Source organism: Terrapene carolina, unplaced genomic scaffold (assembly GCF_002925995.2).
Source record: "Terrapene carolina triunguis isolate 2854851 unplaced genomic scaffold, T_m_triunguis-2.0 Scaffold96, whole genome shotgun sequence".
Taxonomy (NCBI): Eukaryota; Metazoa; Chordata; order Testudines; family Emydidae; genus Terrapene; species Terrapene triunguis.
The window spans coordinates 78863531-78870640 of record NW_020664447.1 but is presented as its reverse complement, the minus strand read 5'-3'; the positions used below and the strand labels follow the sequence as shown (position 1 = coordinate 78870640).

Below are 7110 nucleotides of genomic sequence, written 5' to 3'. Positions count from 1 at the left end.
TCACTACAATATCACTCTTTCTACCAATCACCTTTCACCTTTTTTCCATGCTGTTTTATACCCCACGAGAGACTCAGGGCAAGGTCCAAATACCCAGGGTCCATCTTAAAACAAACATCACTGGCTTATGTCCACACCCAGAATTTCTGGGCTCCCTAAATACTTTCCCTGGGTTATCTTAACAGGCAATACTTCCCCTCCCACAAGCACTGTGTGTGTATGAAACAAGGAAAACTTTTAGGGAGAAAAAGAAACAGGATCCATTTGGGAAAACACAGCAGCACTATCTATATGAAGGAAACAAAAACACTGCCACACAGTAACTTGGGCAGTAGCCCATTACCTGAGATCAGTACCTGCTAGAGTGAACATCCTATACTAGGCACATGTCCCTTTATCACATCACTTCCCTCTTCCCCATCTGCTAAACCCTACTCACAGTTTGATGTCAGTGAGTAGCGTAGTCCCAGAGTTCTCAGGTGCATTCAAGCAAGCCTGTCTCCAGTCCTTTGGGAGGTGCTGCCTGCTCCTATCCTGAGGCTCCACCAGCTAAACTGGCTATGTGAATTCAGCTTTATTTAGAGGCTGGATAGGAGGGAGCCTCACCGGAGTTCACTCAGCTCTGTTGCCATCCTCCGTGGCTTCAGCCCTGCACCCTGTTGAGGAGCCATCGCTCAGTCTGTTTCCAAGAGCCATTCCTGCCTCATCTCCCATTGAAGAATCCACCTAATGGCACATAATCTTGGGGGGGGGGGGGGGGGGGGGGGGCGGAAAGAAGACGGATAGGGGACGCATACAGGATCTTTCCACAGAGTTTTTGCTACCAGAGATGCATTTCTTGCTACAAGGTGTTGTCAGTTGGCGTGCGTGTGTTTTCTCTCTGTGTGCTGTCCCAGCTCTGTGTAGCTATGCCTAGCGGATCATGACAGCACTACCCAGAAAGACCACAGACTCAGATCAGTGGCGAAGGCGCTTGGCCAGGTTTATTGTCGATGAATTGTGGTACTAGCTTGCTGGCTCCTTGTCTACAAATACGCTAACACATGTATGCTTCTCACAATGGTACCAGCTCAGTCAGAATCAGGGCTTTTTGCTGCCCCCTCAGCTGGAGAAAGGTACCCCTCCTCTGATTTTTTTTTATATATATTGATACAAACAAGTTATGTATTACATTTCTGATGTGTTTCAGAGTAGCAGCCGTGTGAGTCTGTATCCGCAAAAAGAACAGGAGTACTTGTGGCACCTTCAACTCCCACCTGTTCATGCTCTTTGTATGTGTGTATATATATCTCCTCAATATATGTTCCATTCTATATGCATCCGAAGAAGTGGGCTGCAGCCCACGAAAGCTTATGCTCTAATAAATTTGTTAGTCTCTAAGGTGCCACAAGTACTCCTGTTCTTATTTCTGATGTGGTTAACTACCAACCCTACACCTCGTACCTGATGGATCCAACAAAAACATCTCTATCCATCATCCTGTCCTCCCACCCTTGTCTTCCTCAGGGTTGGAGTGCTCTTGTACCATCTCCCAGAGTTGTGTTTATGCCATAACTTTATGTTGGGGTTTACCTGTTGTGACATATCTCCGGAGAACAACCTGGAACTGTGGGACCGCTGTGCTCCCTTAACTCTCCTCTCTGGGCTCGCAGCAAACCCCTCCCGGTGCTGTGATCTCTCAGTCAACAGCATGCAGAGACACATCCAGCTAATTGGCATGAATACTCTGTAAGCCACTTAGGAACTATACATAAGAGAGACACCAGCAAATACCCCCAGCTCCAAGCCTTGCACCCCAGAAATGTACCATCTTGCACTGCTCAAGACCTTCTTTTGAACAATGCAAGCTCATTAATTAGTTTGCCACTTCATCAAAGGATAGTGAACATGTCCAGCCTTTATAATCTCAGCAGATTCCCCAAGCACTTTAGACAAACTCACTGGTAAGGATAAAACATTAAAATAAGTTTATTAACTACAGAAAGATAGATTTTAAGTGATTATAATTGTTAGGCATAGAGGTCAAAGTTGGTTGCATAAGAAATAAAAATAAAATCACAATCTAAATTCTAAACTTTATCAGACTAAGCAAGATTTGAATCAAACATCTTTTCTCACCCCACTGGATGTTGCAGGTGGCAAGGGCTGAATTCTTTGCTCAGCCAGGAATCTCCTCAGTTCAAAGTCTTTTCTTCCAAACATTCTTGTTGCCTTCAGAGTAGGTGGGGGAGGAGAGAGGCCAGGGGCTGATGACACAGACTCCAGTTTATACATCCCAATCCATGTGCATGGAAAGATATTGTTTCAAACAAGTCAGGGATCACATGTTCTGTGACCCCTGCTGAGTCACTGGGTTAAGCAATCCCCATTGTCTACATGCCTTGGGAAGGTCCCAGTGGGAGAATGGATTCTCCTTAATGGGCCATCAACAGATGGCCAGCTAGTTCTGTTGTAAATCTGTCTTGAGGGTGTTGGCTTTGTTGCCATCCAAAGGCCAGCTATGGGCGGCTCCCAGACTCAACATATTTCAGTAACACACACATAGCAAAGCTTCATAATTTCAGATACAATGGTAATTCAACAGGATAGTAATGTTCAACTGATCATGACTAAGGCTAAGATTTTGTCACGGTTATTTTTAGTAACAGTCATGGACAGGTCACAGGAAATAAACAAAAATTCACGGAGCCCATGACCTGTCCGTGACTTTACTAAAAGTAACGGGGGGGGGGGGGGGGGGGGCAGGGCTAGGTAAGGGGGAAGAATGGAGTCCCATGGGGAGGGACTGACAGATCGAGCCCCCCACCATGGCAGGAGGGTGCAGCCCTGGCTCCAGTGGCAGAGGCCCCCCTGGGGTGTACAGCCCTGCTCCAGATCAAGCCCGGGATGCGGTGGGCCAGCCGTCATGCCAGCTGTTGGGAGGGAAGCGGTGGAGGGGAAGGTGCTTGTAAAGGCAACACCAGGGAAAGTCCCAGTGATCATCCAGCCAGGCTTCTACCGCTTCCTGCTGCGGTGGGGCTGGCAGCTGCGCCGCAGGGCTGGGTTGCACGGCCCAGCTGCAGCCCCTGGCGGAAGGTGGCCCCGGCTGCAGCCCCGCCAACCCCAGGACCGCGGGGCTAGGGCACACGGCCCTTGCTGCAGCCCCGCACCTCCCAAGCCCGGGACGCCACGTGGCTGGGGTGCATGGTCCCGGCGGAAGTCGCTGGGTAGGGGCTGCAGGGTCCTCCTGGTTCCAGCTCCAGTTGCAGTGCAGCGGCACACAGTCCCGCCTCCGCTTCCTGAAGCCCTAGAAGTCACGGAGGTCGGGTAAAGTCACGGAATCCGTGACTGCTGTAACCTCCATGACTAAATCGCAGCCTTACTCATGACTTCTCAAATTATACCTCACAAGGCATATTTTGTACAAAACATACCATGATCATATCACAGTGGTGAATGTGGGGGTTCCAGGGTGCTATTTTGAGGTACAGAGTGTCACCCCTATGTTAGCCTTCTGGAACCTGTTTATATTAATATCCAGTACCTAGTACTTCTTAGGAGTGCCTGTGTTTTTGCAGCGCTAGCTGTGTTTTTGCCAAGTTCATGTACCGGACAGTGAACTTGTAAGCAAGCATCTGCTTTATGACAGGGTCTGATTTTGGTTCATAGCCTGGTTCTTGCTGACTTTGGTCCAGGCATCAGACCTTGCACCAGACCCGGTGCTCCAGGCTCCCTTCCTTCTATTACACAAGATAGGAGCCCTTTCCCCTTATTTCAGTTCAATTCCACTACCCAACCAGTTCTGAGCTGTGTATCTTTATGGTGACTCCTCAAGTGTCACTGAAAGAATTCTTATTCAGAGGAAGCTTTCTGTAGCCATACTTTCCCTCCCGTCCATCAACAGATGGCAGAGAGCGCCTTCCCCTTTGGAGTTTCTGTCCACCTGGAATTATAGCTTGATAAGGATGAAACAGCGATGTGGCCATTCTTCCCCCGTCCACCAACAAATGGGAACAGAGAGCACCTTACCTCTAGGGCTTCAGAGCACAGGGAATAAAACATCAATAGAGCAGGTTTCATGGGCAAATGGTTCTTCTGTTAAATGAAAGAAAGATTATATATAACAAGTATTACATGTAAACAGCTGTATGTTTGTTATCAACAGCAGTCTACAGGTCCAGTTGAAACTGAGAAATTCCTACAGTTATACTAGGAATTGAGGATATTTACACGCTAGTACGTTGCTAATTCCTGTAGACAACAATAGTATAGAAAACACTTTCCTTTTCAGTGATCACTACCAGATAGCTGTAGTGTACACAATAGCACCATCTTCTATCTGTCTTAGTACTTAAATGCCCCACTTTCCATGGTATCTGTACACCTTGTTAATGTTTATCCACACAAAACCCCAGTAAGATAGGGAAACAGATAGGACATAGAAAAAGGGTAACATTTTCAGGACCCTAAATCTCATTTTCAAACATGACTAAGGGCTTGTAATGAGCTCTAAATGGGCGTGATTTCTAAAACATACTATGATTGGTTGGCATAGACCTCTCCGGTGCACTTGAACATAGTGCTGTTTAAAACAGTACTACATTAAAGAAACACACTAAGGAACTTTTAGTGTGCACCAGCAGAATCGACAAGGACCAACTGATGTGCAACATATTAGTGTGCTTTAGAAATCACCCCTCCATAGAGCACATTTTAACCTAAGTCACTTTTATGTAAAATTTCCAGAAGTGCCTAAGTGACTTGACAAGGGCCACACAGGAACTCTAAGGGTATGTCTACACCCAGCCGCTAGTTCGGCGGCTGGCAATCGAAGTTCTGGGTTCGACTTATCGCGTCTTGTCTGGACGCGATAAGTCGAACCAGGAAGTGCTCGCCGTCGACTGCGATACTCCAGCTAGACGAGAGGAGTACCGCGGAGTCGACGGGGGAGCCTGCCTACCGCGTGTGGACCGAGGTAAGTTCGAACTAAGGTACTTCAAACTTCAGCTACGTTATTCACGTAGCTGAAGTTGCGTACCTTAGTTCGATTTGGGGGTTTAGTGTAGACCAAGCCTAAGACAGAGGATGGAATTGAACCAGGTCTCAATAGTGCCCTTACCTGTAACTGCCTTGTTAAATAGCTATAAAAACAAGGGAAGGGAAGACTGGGATGAACAATATAGGCAGGAAACCTGGCCAGGAACCTATCCTTGCAACAAAGCCCGATGCCAACTCTGTCCACATATCTATTCAAGTGACATAATCATAGGACCTAATCACATCAGCCATGCCATCAGGGGCTTGTTCACCTGCACATGTGATATATGCCATCATGTGCCAGCAATGCCCCTCTGCCATGTACATTGGCCAAACCAGACAGTCTCTATGCAAAAGAATTAATGGACACAAATCTGACATCAGGAATCATAACATTCAAAAACCAGGAGGAGAACACTTTAACCTGTCTGGTCACTCAATGACAGACCTGCGGGTGGCAATTTTGCAACAGAAAAGCTTCAAAAACAGACTCCAACGAGAAACTGCTGAGCTTGAATTGATATGCAAACTAGATACAATCAATTTAGGCTTGAATAGAGACTGGGAATGGCTGAGCCATTACAAACATTGAATCTATCTCCCCATGTAAGTATTCTCACACTTCTTATCAAACTGTCTGTACTGGGCTTTTCTCTCTTACTTAATTGGCCTCTCAGAGTTGGTAAGACAACTCCCACCTTTTCATGCTCTCTGTATGTGTATATATATCTCCTCAATATATGTTCCGTTCTATGCATCCGATGAAGTGGGCTGTAGCCCACAAAAGCTTATGCTCAAATAAATTTGTTAGTCTCTAAGGTGCCACAAGTACTCCTGTTCTTTTTAAGATAGCCAGGCATCAATTAAAAAAAAAAAATCACATTTTGTCTAAAGCTGCACTACCACATGAACAGACCCCCTCCCCATTGACTTCATCGAGGCTCTTCTCTGGCCCCACTTGCAAGATAAGAGTCCACATTTTGATGAAGAGGGTAACTGAATACTATTAGCAGATTTTAAAAAAAAGCTGTGCCATCTGAACAGGATTCAGTCTTGTGCAAACATCACTGTGCAGAACTCGAGAGAAATCCTCCTTCTCGACCCAGAAAATCTATATTGACTGGAACCCTAGGAATCTGAATAGGAAAAATTGTATAAAAGTGAAAGGAGCGCCACAGAGGCAATTCACAATAGCATATTGCTAATACTGATATATACCCTAGAGGGCTGCATAGTGTTTTATAAAGACACACACATCACATCGTTCATGGTCTCAGACATGATAATCTATTAATGGTTCCAGAGAATCAATGATTCTGCATTAGGCCTGGTCTACACCATTTTTTCGTTAGGGGTGTGATTTTATACAAATCCAGTTAAACTGGTACAGCCCTAGTTTAGTGCAGACATGGTGACTGTGATACTGGTATAACAGCATCCCCACTAGGGGGCCGTACTGCTTTAGCTGTATCAGTTCCTAAACCAATACAAGAGATTTTTAAAAAGTGTGAACCAGTACCAGCCCGTAGGTTGTCCAGTACCCGCCTCCGTCTGAATCTCCGCTCAATTCGGAGTGGTCATCAGCAAACTGCGTAAGGCTTGAGAACCGCTGCTTCAGCCGACTCAAGACAGGCGGGGTGAAGGTGGAGCAGTTGCTGCATTATTATAAGAACTACCAGCCTGAAAAAGCCCTTTGTCAGCCCGGCCTGCATCTGTCGGGGCCGGTTCCCGGCTGGCATCTTGCAGGGCCGCGATAGGCTCTGCCCCAGAGCGGAACGCCGGGCCCCAGCCCAGAGAGGAGAGAGCACAAGGCACCCCCAGCCTCTCGGCTTCTTTGTCTCCGCGACTTCCACCCTCCTCCCCAAGCGCTTCAGCCGCCCCCGAGGAGCCGCCAATCGGCAGCCAGGCGGAGGGCTCAGCCGGAGGGGTGTTGTCTCGCCCGCTGCCGCTGATTGGAGGCTTCCCCTTCCCCATAAGGCTCTGTCTCCCCCCGCCTCGCAGCAGCGGCGTCAGAAATAGAAAGGGCGAGAGCGGAGCAGGTTGCGCTGGGCAGGGCTGGAACGGGTGCCGGGCGCTGCTGCCATCGCTACCCGG

At 47.6% G+C, this 7110-nt stretch overlaps 1 long non-coding RNA gene across 1 annotated transcript; it reads right to left on the bottom strand.

The window, feature by feature from the left end:
• Nucleotides 1-2191: 2191 nt before the first annotated feature.
• LOC112104240 lies at nucleotides 2192-6680 on the bottom strand. Its single transcript, XR_002907895.3, has 3 exons — nucleotides 6536-6680; nucleotides 4009-4074; nucleotides 2192-2211 (listed from the first exon to the last, which is right to left on the bottom strand). It is a non-coding gene; the product is annotated as an uncharacterized LOC112104240 (long non-coding RNA).
• Nucleotides 6681-7110: the final 430 nt, after the last annotated feature.